Raw genomic sequence first — 12,014 nt, forward strand, 5'->3', positions numbered from 1 at the left:
CGGACAATCGCTTCCATTTCGTACAGTACATCGTGTTCATACAGTAACCAGTATCTGTAAATTGCCCATCCCTCTCACGAAATTAGTAGCCTGGTGCATAAGTTCGAAGCATTTTTGTTTTGTATGTTGATCTTCCGGTTGCTATGGGTTTATTTATCGATTGTCATTTTTATTTACTCTATCTATGGACGCTAGAAAATGGAGTGCGAAGTGAAAAATCGGAACTACTGCGACATATTATTCTGTTTACGTTCAGTAGATGGCCGAGAGCAGCTGAGCCAACCATAAACTTTTGCGCCGTGTAGGGAGAATACCATTGGAGCACGGCAAGAAAATGGTTTTCTTGTTTTGACATTTCGTATTTCGACGTAACTGTCATCAAGGAGTGTGACTGAATGAAATTTAAAATGTTTATTCGACATCACAAATGGTCGTCAAGCCACAATCACTAAAACAATGAAATTATTAAAAACTTATATAACTAGTCCTGACGCACAGAGTCGTCATTTTCAAATGTACTCTCGAACCTTGACAACTGCGTTAATAACTGCAACCACACTTCTTTCAAATACACTAAAACCAGTAAACTGTAAGAAAGGCAACAGAAACGGTGCACCACACGTCATGAAAATATTTAGTTGATAAGTCATTTCACACCTTCATGCAGTGTAGGTGAAAACTGCACCCTTTGTGGTATCAAACATTTTACGTTTTGGCGTTAGCGGTTCTTCCTGGGCAGGAAGATCTTGGAGGTTTGATGAAGATCGTTTAAACACATAAATCCACAATGATCCACATCATTGTTCTCGAGAACTAACAAATGCGGTGAACTACCACCATTCCACAATCGTGCGATATTTAAATGCAATGGGGAAGAATCAAGAATCGGGTGTGTGGATACCGAATGCTATAATCCAGAGTCAAAAATCAGCGGGTGGTCATATGGCCATCTCTGCGTGGTCCTTATCAAGTAGATCGCGAACACCACCGACCATACCTGCCCCGTTTCGTTACTGGAGGCGAGAGGTGGTGTCTTTATGCTAACGTAAGGAAAAGGATGGAAAGGTTGAGCCAAACAATGCCTTAGTTCCCCGTACATAGGTCTGCGAGTACCCAAAAAAGATAATGTTACGCATCGGGTAGAAAAGAGCTGCTGTGGTGTACTGTTAATTGCTTCGTCGAGGTATAACTATCACTGCTAGGGTTGCCATAATCCAAGGACGAAAATCAAGGAAAAAATTCGGTGATTATAAAGATGTGGTTGAAACACGGACCGATATGTTGTGCAAGTGACCATTGGTTTGCATTTCAGTTGAATCTTCATCTTCAATACTCATTTGTATTCTTTCTACAAATGAAAAATTTGGAGTAGGAATTAAAATCCCGGGAGAAGAAATAAAAACTTTGAGGTTCGCCGACAACACTGTAATTCTGTCATAGACAACAAAGGACCTGGAAGAGCAGTTGAACGGAATGGACAGTGTCTTGAAAAGAAGATATAAGATGAACATTAACAAAAGCAAAACAAGGATAATGGAATGTAGTAGAATTAAATCGGGTGATGCTGCCGTAATTAGATTAGGAAATGAGACACTTAAAGTAGTAAAGGAGTTTTGCTATTTGGGGAGCAAAATAACTGATGATGGTCGAAGTAGGGAGGATATAAAATGTAGACTGGCAATGGCATGGAAAGCATTTCTGAAGAAGAGAAATTTGCTAACATCGAGTATAGATTTAAGTGTCAGGAAGTCGTTTCTGAAAGTATTTGTATGGAGTGTAGCCATGTATGGAAGTGAAACGTGGACGATAAATAGTTTAGACAAGAAGAGAATAAAGCTTTCGAAATGTGGTGCTACAGAAGAACGCAGAAGATTAGATGGGTAGATCACATAACTAATGAGGAGGTATTGAATAAAATTGGAGAGAAGAGAAATTTGTGGCACAACTTGACTAGAAGAAGGGATCGGTTGATAGGACATGTTCTGAGACATCGAGGGATCACCAATTTAGTATTGGAGGGCAGCGTGGAGGGTAAAAATCGTAGAGGGAGACCAAGAGATGAATACACTAAACAGATTCAGAAGGATGTAGGTTGCAGTAGGTACAGGGAGATGATGAAGCTTGCACAGGGTAGAGTAGCATGGAAAGCTTCATCAAACCAGTCTCTGGACTGAAGACTGCAACAGCAACTACAAATGATAGGCATTGTTTATTGTTGCGTATCTACAATGCATTTTAGCTACCCACACACTTTGCAAATAGCCTCATTTTCGTTTCTTCCACATTTAATACTTGGAAACGCATCAATACATTCTTCTCGGAAATGTACTTTTCGTTTCGACATTTCAAATTTCAAATTCTGTACAATAACAACACCAGAAGTACACTTCGCACAGCTGAATGTTAACCTCACACGACCAAAGAATATCAGATACGGACAGCAGAGACCTTGTAAAGCAACAGCGGAAAACTGAAAGAATCGCAAAGAATCGATTATTGCACTGCTTCCACAATCTGTTCTGAAAATAGCCGAGCCATTCTGAAGTGACATGGAATATCAGCACAGTTTTGAACGGCTATCGTCAAGTTTACATGAGTTATGAAACACTTGGTCGGTGGCCAGTGCCAAAATTTGCTTAAAAAATTTTTTTTTGTTACTCACTAGTCTCCTTTTTCGCGGATATTTTCCTCTTCGTCCAGGACACCTGTCTCCGAGCATAAAATCGCCAACTGTCCGCGAAATCCGCGACGTATGGCAACCCTAATCACTGCTGACATATATGGTGAACAACTGAGAGTTCGTGCAAGTTTGATCCAAGAACAACGACCAGGAAGATTGCGTGAAGTGATTTAATCCACGATAATGCCCGCCTGCATTTTGGGAGACTGGCAAAACACTACACGGGAGTTGGGTTAGGGAGTCATTCCGCATCCACGGGCTCGACGAGATTCTGCAGTTGCCGAATCGAAAAGTTACCGCAGCGTTAGCTGACTATTGTAAATAGTGAAGGATAGTATACTATTCATGACTGAAGTCTCTGTTATGTCAGTAAACTTTCGGTATGCAAAACACTAAGAACTTATGCACCAAACCAATATCATAAATGATTAAGGAATCTGAACATCCAGTTATAACAGTACTAATTATATGCTCATGCTCATCAAACTCTAAATATATATTTATGACCTTTATCGTTATTTCCTTATACAAGGTGCAATGACACGTTTTAAATTGCTCGTCGTTGTTGAACACTGCCATTACCTGACAGAGGCGGCGTCCGAAAATCTTCGGCAAACCCTGCAGTCCGCATTACTCCGATTCCGCGTATCTCCAGCATTCGTCGTGGTGTAAGGGGCCCACGGTCTCATGTGGATCATTACAGAGTAATTGGGTTTCGTTACATTTCTTGTCCAAATTTTCCTTTGTGTGTGTGTTAACATTGAACAATCCACACATGAAGATAAATATCGACGGTATGTGCTGTGTGTCTTGTTTCGAAACAAAATAGTTCCTCTTGATGTAAACAATAGTAATACCAACTTTTTTCCAGCAGTGTTAAATGGGAACGTTTTACAGCGCGTTTTGGGGATTAACCGTCTGGGAGACGGATAGGGAATTGGAACATTCCTCTGTGGGGCAAATTTCGCTTTTTTTCTGACCTACATTAGGCCATCGTTGAATATAGAGATTTATCTGAAAATTTAAAATAAATCAAACGTTGAAATTCAACCACCTTAAATTTTTATTCAGCTACAAAAAGAAAATCTATTGATTTCACAAAATTTCATCGGTCTGGTCAATATTTTAGCTACAGTGTAAAGAAATAACAAAAAGCGTCACTTTGGTAGTCCTGCGAAAAACTAACAGAGGAATTTGGAACACTTGGTGAATACGGAGGGCCACAGTCCGTATTTATCGTACTTCGCACATTATCTTCAGAATTGGGATTGCTCATTTTCTAAGCTGGGTAGTGTTAATCGACTTTAGTAACAATACATGCATTCTCTTTATATACATTATTCTGATCCAGTTCATTTTCGGATATTTCTGAGCCTGTGTTGTGTTCTACCACTAAAAGATTGTTTTCGTGAGGAACACATTAATCGCCGGAGTCAGCTTCGGAGTCAGTCTTCAGAAAACAATCCACATCGTCATCTGTATTTTCCAGGCATTGCACTCTAAAAACAGCCCGAATTAGGAGCCCATATATGCTAGGACTTCCTTGTTGAATGTGTTTAATGAAAAGAGTTGTAAAGTGAGTAGCTATCTGTCTTCACAAACTAGCAGTCAAGAAATAATAGTAAAGTGAATGAGTCGTGATAAATGAAACCAAAACTGATTCTGTGTGAAGCGCATACCTATGCACAAAAAAATATTTCAGGCAACTAAAATTGTAATTTATAATGAAAGATAACCACACTAAAACGGACAAACCTCGCTTAAAAATAGGTAAACTGGTAAATGTGATTTTATGACTAAAGTTGTTCACTCCAAATTCCTCTAAGCAAACTCATTAAAACGCACATTAAGCTATAGCGAAGTCAGGTAATTAAAAATGTCATGTAAAAATTGATTATCTGTGTGTGAGGCATAATAGTGCAAATTCAGGAACATCAGTCTGAGAGGCAGGTGAATATTTGCCCTTCCTTGGAACATCCACGTGTGAGGCGATGTGGGTCTGGAATGGAAACAACTTCTGTTGGGTAAATCGGAGCGGCGAGGCATGTCGCCTTCCCTGCACCACAACAAAACACCACATGATGCTCTCGTATCGGTCTAGAACCGGAGGACGATTTTCAGGTCCTCTAACGGAACAAACGTAAATCATATCCGCCTGTTAGACAGGTGTTCAGTTCTAAGTGTTAATTGTACGTTAAAAGTACTAAACGGCAATACGATGAACAGTTACATTATTACTCTAGCAAGTCAACGGAGAACGCAGGTCTGCAGTACCAAAATATTTAGTAAATGTCACTGAACAACCTCTGATACTTTGCGGTGAAGATCGGGTATCACCCTGCATAAACTATTTTCATTAGGTCATTAAAAAAATCTTATTATAATATCTTCCAGGAATAATCTTTTTTTTCTGGCAGCTGAAATTAAATCTTTTCCTTTGTTTTCAGCAAACAATTAAAAAGCATCCTGGTTCTGTCTTTTTACAGATCAACACTACAGAAGTTTGCCAAAGGAATGTATGGATGATATTCCTGGAAGTGGATGAAGACGTACAAGAACACTTTCGGAACACTTATATTCCGATCAACTGTCATATTTTTGTAGTGTACCGCAGTAATCATCATCATCACGTCGCCGAAATATTCAAACCATATAGAGAATCACCTCTAATAATAACAGATTATGGAAAATGGAATAACGAAGGACAGTTCCAAATAAAAACAGGCAATTATCTTGAGGAAAGAAGTAACTTTCGCGGCATGAAATTCAAGGTACGACTTAATTAGAGACAGAGAGGTTACTTGATAATAATGCTTTATTTCTGTACTTTCAGTAGGCCAATTATGAAATGATTTTCTCGATATCCCTCAGGGTTATGGTTATGCACAGCCTACATTAATGATTCTTTTGTTCCTCTGGTAGCTCCGTTGCCAGTTAAACCCACTCAGCCGATTCACTTTAATTCTCATTTTACTTGATTTTCATTTACGTATTTTGGACCAATATAATGTATGTGGTATTACTGCACAAAACTAAAAGTAGAATGCATGACACCGAAAACTTCGCAAATGCGGCTCCATGTGTGAACAAATTACAAAACTTAGCAAAGCATTTATTCTTCTAAGGAAACATATTAATACTAACTATAATCACACAGCTGACCATCGAATTGCAGCAGCAGGAAAAATAGTAAATAAAGAAACATTACGTAAAGTGCGTAAACATTTTATTAGGTTGGCGCATAGTTTATGAGATACACATAAAAGAGAGACTTTATTCATTTTATGATTTTGGCTTCGAGCATACAGTATACATACACCCAATTCTTGAACCTTCCTCATTGGACGCAAATGTCGCACGATGGTGGGAAGATCACTGTGCCTTACATTTGCTGGTTCTCGAGCACAGTGACGTGGATCATCGTGGACAAATGCGTTTAAACGATCTGCATCAAATCTTGAAGGTCCTCCTGAAGGTGGAGAGTCAATAATGTGGAAACGAACCTCCTTAAAAAGACAGAACCATTTTCTTGGTGTATTCTGTCGAATGGCATTATCCCCACACACGACACAAATGTTTCTGGCTGCTTCCGCCGCTGTCCTCCCTCTATTGAATTCAAACAGAAGAATACCTCGGAAATGTTCCGATTTCTCCACTTGCCACTCTGTTTTCCAGCGTCCACATCTGCGCTCCACATCTGCAAATGACAAAATGACAATATGTAAACTCCAATAGCAACAATGCAAATGGAAAAAGTGACAAAAGATAAATAAATCTATAGGAACTATAATACCTACACGCAAATCAGAAACGCTGTGAACTTATGCACCAACCTAATAGACGACCGGAGTGACCGAGCAGTTCTAGGCGCTTCAGTCTGGATCCGCGCGACCGCTACGGTCGAACGTTCGAATCCTCCCTCGGGCATGGATGTGTGTGATGTCCTTAGGTTAGGTAGGTTTAAGTAGTTCTAAGTTCTAGGGAACTGATGACCTCAGAAGTTAAGTCCCATAGTGCTCAGAGCCATTTGAACGAGCCACCAACCTAATAGTATCCTGTAGGTGATTTGGCGATGCACAAGTTGCAAAACTTAATGGTGCCACTTCTGGGAAGCTATTACCTCCAGCCGTATGAATGCTTCTAACACAGTTGGACATCGAGTCAAACTGAGTTTGGATGGCAAATATGGGTATGTTATTCCTTACAACTTAAACTCTATGCTAGAATTCATCAAGCGTAGTGGCTGGTGAGTGGTGGCGTGCCAGTATCCCGGCAACCCACAAACGGGTTTCCAGATCGCGCTGGGCAGGGCAACTGTTGAACACTTTATGTACTGGGGTAGCAGGTGGATATAATTAAGGTGCAGCTACTCATGGACGTTCAGCGTGGGCTGTAATTATCGTATGGCATCAAACCTTGGTAGATGTTCTGATGTATTAATGTGGAACCGATTTAGGATGAAAAACATAGTTCCAATTTGGCCACCATTTGCAAATCTGGCGCTGTCAATACAAGAGAAAGTAGAAATCTTTCCCTATGTAATGGATTATGAATGTGACATGGACAGAAAATATGAAACAACTGAGAAATGCCTGATGTTGATTTTATTGTTAAATGCTGCTTACACAGTTTATTCAATATGTGCACCTGAGACGTCCACGATATGCTGCATCCGTAAAACGGAATGATCAACAGTTGCTCATAACAGTTCCAGTGGAATATGAGCAACGTGTTCCTGTATAGCCGACCGGGGTGGCCGAGCGGTTCTAGGCGCTACAGTCTGAACCGCGCTACCGCTACGGTCGCAGGTTCGAATCCTGCCTCGGGCATGATTGTGTGTGATGTCCTTATGTTAGTTAGGTTTAAGCAGTTCTAAGGGAGCCATTTGAACCATTTGTTCCTGTATACTAGCATTCGGATCATAAAAGCGTCCTTTTGCATATCCCCAGAGCCAAAAGTCACAGGGATTCAGATCATGTGATCTTGCAGACAATGCATCAGAAAAACTATAGGAGATAACACGTTCGTGGAAGGCTGCATTAAGGAGGTCTTTCTCTGGGAGAATGACATGAGGTGTTGCCCTTCTTGAATAAAAACAGTATTTTCCACGCAGTTGGGCACTTCCAAATGCAGAGTGACAATTATTGAACTGTATGAAATAAAATCGTCACAACTTCTGAACGTCGTTCAAATCACACGGTTGTCCGCGGGGCATGATGGGAATTAATATGCGCATGCATGGTTTGGTTTAGCGACGAATCCCGCTTCCATTGGGACGGGTTCGTCAGTAAGCAAATGCGGCGCACTTGGGGGACCGAGAATCCGCATTTGACGATCGGAAAGTCTCTTCACCCTCAATGGGTGACTGTGTGGTGTGCAATGTCCAGTCACAGAATTATTCGTGAGATATTCCTTGATGGTATTGTGACTATCGAACGGCAGATGAAGGTTTTGGAAGATTTCGTCAAAATGACCCTGATTTCGACAAGATGTGGTTCATGCAAGACGGAGAGAGAGCATGAGAGCGTCTGATATCCTGGAGGAGCACTTTGGGGACAGCATTCTGCTTCTGGGGAACCCAGAGGCCTCTGGCATGGGCCTCGTTCGACCGCTACATCTCCAGATCTGAACACATGCGACTCCTTTTTTTGGGGCTATCTGAAAGACAAGATGTACAGCAATAACCCCAAAACCATTGCTGGGCTGAAAACAGCCATTCAGGAGGTTACTGACAGCATCGATGTTCCGGGTCAAGCTGAATTTCGCTTCTCGTTTGCGCCACCTCATCGCCAATGATGTCAGGCATATCGAACGTGCCGTAACGTAAATCCGAATATCTGCAGTGACGCTTGCATGTTGAATAAGTTTATGCACGCCATAGTCTGTAACTAATTTATGTTTTTTCATACAATTCAATAATTGTCACCCTGTAGGAATCACACGTTGTGCAATGTGGGCATGGCTGCGTGCAGCCGTACACTTGACAGAGCCTCCGCGTGTTTTCTCTTCAAAGAAGAATGGACCGAGAGTAAATGTGTTTGCCACGTCAGAGTCACATATGGCGAGTGCAGTGGCTCATCGCACACAACACGGGGCTTAATAGTACCCCAAATTCTGCAGTTCTGTGTCTTCATTGCACCCTACAGAGTACAATGTACCTCGTCTCACCGCTGAACATCGCCCAGCCATAGACCATCAATGTCGATCCAAGCCACAAAACCAAAGAGCAAATTTAGAATGTTGCTGCGAACCGTGAGGTTTCATTTGCTGCACCACCTGCACCTTGTACAGGTACCAGTGGAATATAGACTGCAGAGCTTTCTGTAGTGTTGACCAAGGGATGGAAAATTCTTGTGACACTGCGTGAGCACTACCAGTACCCGATGCACGTACTGCGTGAGCACTACCAGTACCCGATGCACGTGCTGCATGGTCAGTTACAGCAATAGAAACCTCGTCAATAACTTCCATCGGGATATGGTGTCTTCCTCTTCCAGCAGCCACACCAAGCTCAGTTTTCGAATTTAGTTATCATCTTCTTTAAACCATTTAATGAGATCCGACCTCTCCTCAGACTTTTCAGTACGCAGCTAGTGGTCTCGCGGTCGCGTTCTCACTTCCCTACCACGAGGTCTTGGGTTCGATTCCCAGCAGGGTCGGGGGTTTTCACTTGCCTCGAGATGACTGGGTGTTTGTGTTGTCCTCATCATTTCATCATCATTCATGAACGTGGCGAGATTGGACTGAGCACAGGGAGGGAATCTGTACAGGCGCTGATAACTGCGCAGTTGCCCCTCAAACCAAACATCATAACCATCATCACACTTTTCAGTCGGCGATACACTCTCAGTGCAGTTTGCAATTGCTGGCGTTTGGTTAACAGCACATCATCTCTCTTCTTGATAGTCATACCGTTAACTCACTTTATGGCTTGTCCTATGAGAGCATGTATGTCATACTGTCATGCACTGTTCAGCGCCAAATTCGCACCTGGTGGCCAAAACTGGAACAATTTTTTTTTCCAGCGTGGACTGGTTCCGCATTCTATCTATCACAGTTCGCTGCTGTACGATAATTACAGCCCACATTGGAACTCTGTGAGTATCTGCACTTTAATTGTATCCACTTGGTAGGTGAGAACATCATGGCCAACATGTAGACTTGTTTGCCTTTTGAGAGATAACGTCACAAAGACATAGTAAGACGGAGCCACCGACCTTACCACTTTAGAAACGTCACAAATGCTCTCCGAATTAGTGGTTATGTGAACCAGAGGTGATAGTGATCTGTACCTAATGGAACTTCTTACCATCACGCCTGGTGCTGGACCTGTACGATGATGATCGCAGTCTGCCAATGATCATGCTTCTTGGAGTGTACACGTCCATTGTGATGCTGTATATAGATCCTGGACTAAAGCGAAAAGATGACATCGTACCACTCTCATGACTAGAGTTGAACGTATAGCATCAGTGAACCTCCTTCTTTCTTAGGAATCCATAGAATCTTTTCTTTTGGGTATGTCCAAAAGAGCAGACACCACGCGGAATCCATAGCTGCGGTACATATTATGTAACTGAAAGTGGAGGTGGGAGAAAGCATAGGAAAGGGAATGAACTGATGATATCAGCTTTGCGTGGAGTCAGCGGCGATGAGTCAAAATATGTGCTGCGCTGGAACCCAAACTCAGGATCTCCGGCTTGCTACGCAGTTGAGTTAACCTCTGCGCCACGTGGACACAGTGTTTATCGACAATGCACAGACTATCTCAGCACGCTCCACAACGGACGCACGTTCCCACCTAGCGCCACCTATCTGCAGGCCCGTCCTTGTCCTCCATGATTACTAATTTTGGATACCCACTGGAGGTGTAACAGAGTGTACACCCGCATTGAAGGTTGTGGATTCAGCCCATCTAAAATTAGCGAATACAGAGGGCAAGGATGGGGATTGCAGACAGAGGACGCTAGGTGGGAAAGTGAGTCGGCCAGAAAGCATAGTGACATAACCTGCGCATTTGCGATAAACACTGTGTCCGGATGGCGCACTGGATAATGTAACTGCCTAGTAAGCTGGCCATCCTGGGTTCGAGTCCCCTTCTAGCACACATTATCACTCGTCGCCGCTGATTCCGCACACAGGCCGGATGCAGCTGATATCATCAGTTCAAAAACGATTGAAATGTCTCTGAGCACTATGGGACTTAACATCTGAGGTCAACAGTCTCCTAGACTTAGAACTACTTAAACCTAACTAATCTAAGGACGTCACACACGTAATGCCCGAGGCAGGCTTCGAACATGCGACGGTAGCGGTCGCGCGGTTCCGGACTGAAGCGCATACAACCGCTCGGCCACAGCTGCCGGTATCATCAGTTCCATCTCTTTCCTTTCCTCTCCCCTCTCCACCTTCAATCACATAAAAAGAGCCGGCCGAGCGATTCTAGGCGCTTCAGTCTGGAACCGCGCGACCGCTACGATCGCAGGTTCGAATCTTGCCTCGGACATGGATGTGTGTGATGTCCTTAGGTTAGTTAGGTTTAAGTGGTTCTAAGTTCTAGGGGACTGATGACCTCAGCTATTAAGTCCCATAGTGCTCAGAGCCATCTGAATCATTTTTGAACATAATAAGAACCTTTTATTGTTTTGACGTCAAGGGAAGACACAACAGTGATCTCAGTTATCGTCTCACCGACAATTGTCCCGTAAACGAATCCCTTTTCTGACTCAATATACTCTACATGAACGTACGATTCTGTACTGTGCGAGAGATACAGGTTGTCTGAGGATAAATAATCAATAATTGGGAATATGACAGGAATGGCTATTTGAAGCAAAAAACATCAGATGGACAGATGCTCTGTTCTGAATGTTTACCGAGATAGAACACGTAGTTTAATGTACATTGTTATTTATTTTCTGTACTAATTAATCTACTGCCAGGCTTACACATGTACTGTAACCTTCAAACTGAAGTGCGCACGAATAACGCTGTATGGCACATTTTGACACTTTGTAGAATCGAGTGGAAAAATGTATATGGCGTTCTGGATTTTGCCTGCTGCAATAACTGACCCATTTACCGTCGGAGGGCAGCACGTAATGGCCGAGTGTGGTAAGATTCCGCTTACCGCAAGTGGTTTGAAACGTGCGAATAATGTGCGGAAAAGGAACATTAACATTAGTAATTGGCAGGATATTAAGACGCCAAGGCTTCGTGATGTTCGATTGGAACATAAACCACGAAAAGCAAAGGTAGTTCCTGCTAAACAGCCTCCAATGCAGGTGAGAGGAATAATGCTGTATGGGTTCTGTAAAAATGTGTATGTATTCTC

This window comes from Schistocerca gregaria, chromosome 7, assembly GCF_023897955.1.
Source record: "Schistocerca gregaria isolate iqSchGreg1 chromosome 7, iqSchGreg1.2, whole genome shotgun sequence".
Lineage (NCBI taxonomy): Eukaryota > Metazoa > Arthropoda > Insecta > Orthoptera > Acrididae > Schistocerca > Schistocerca gregaria.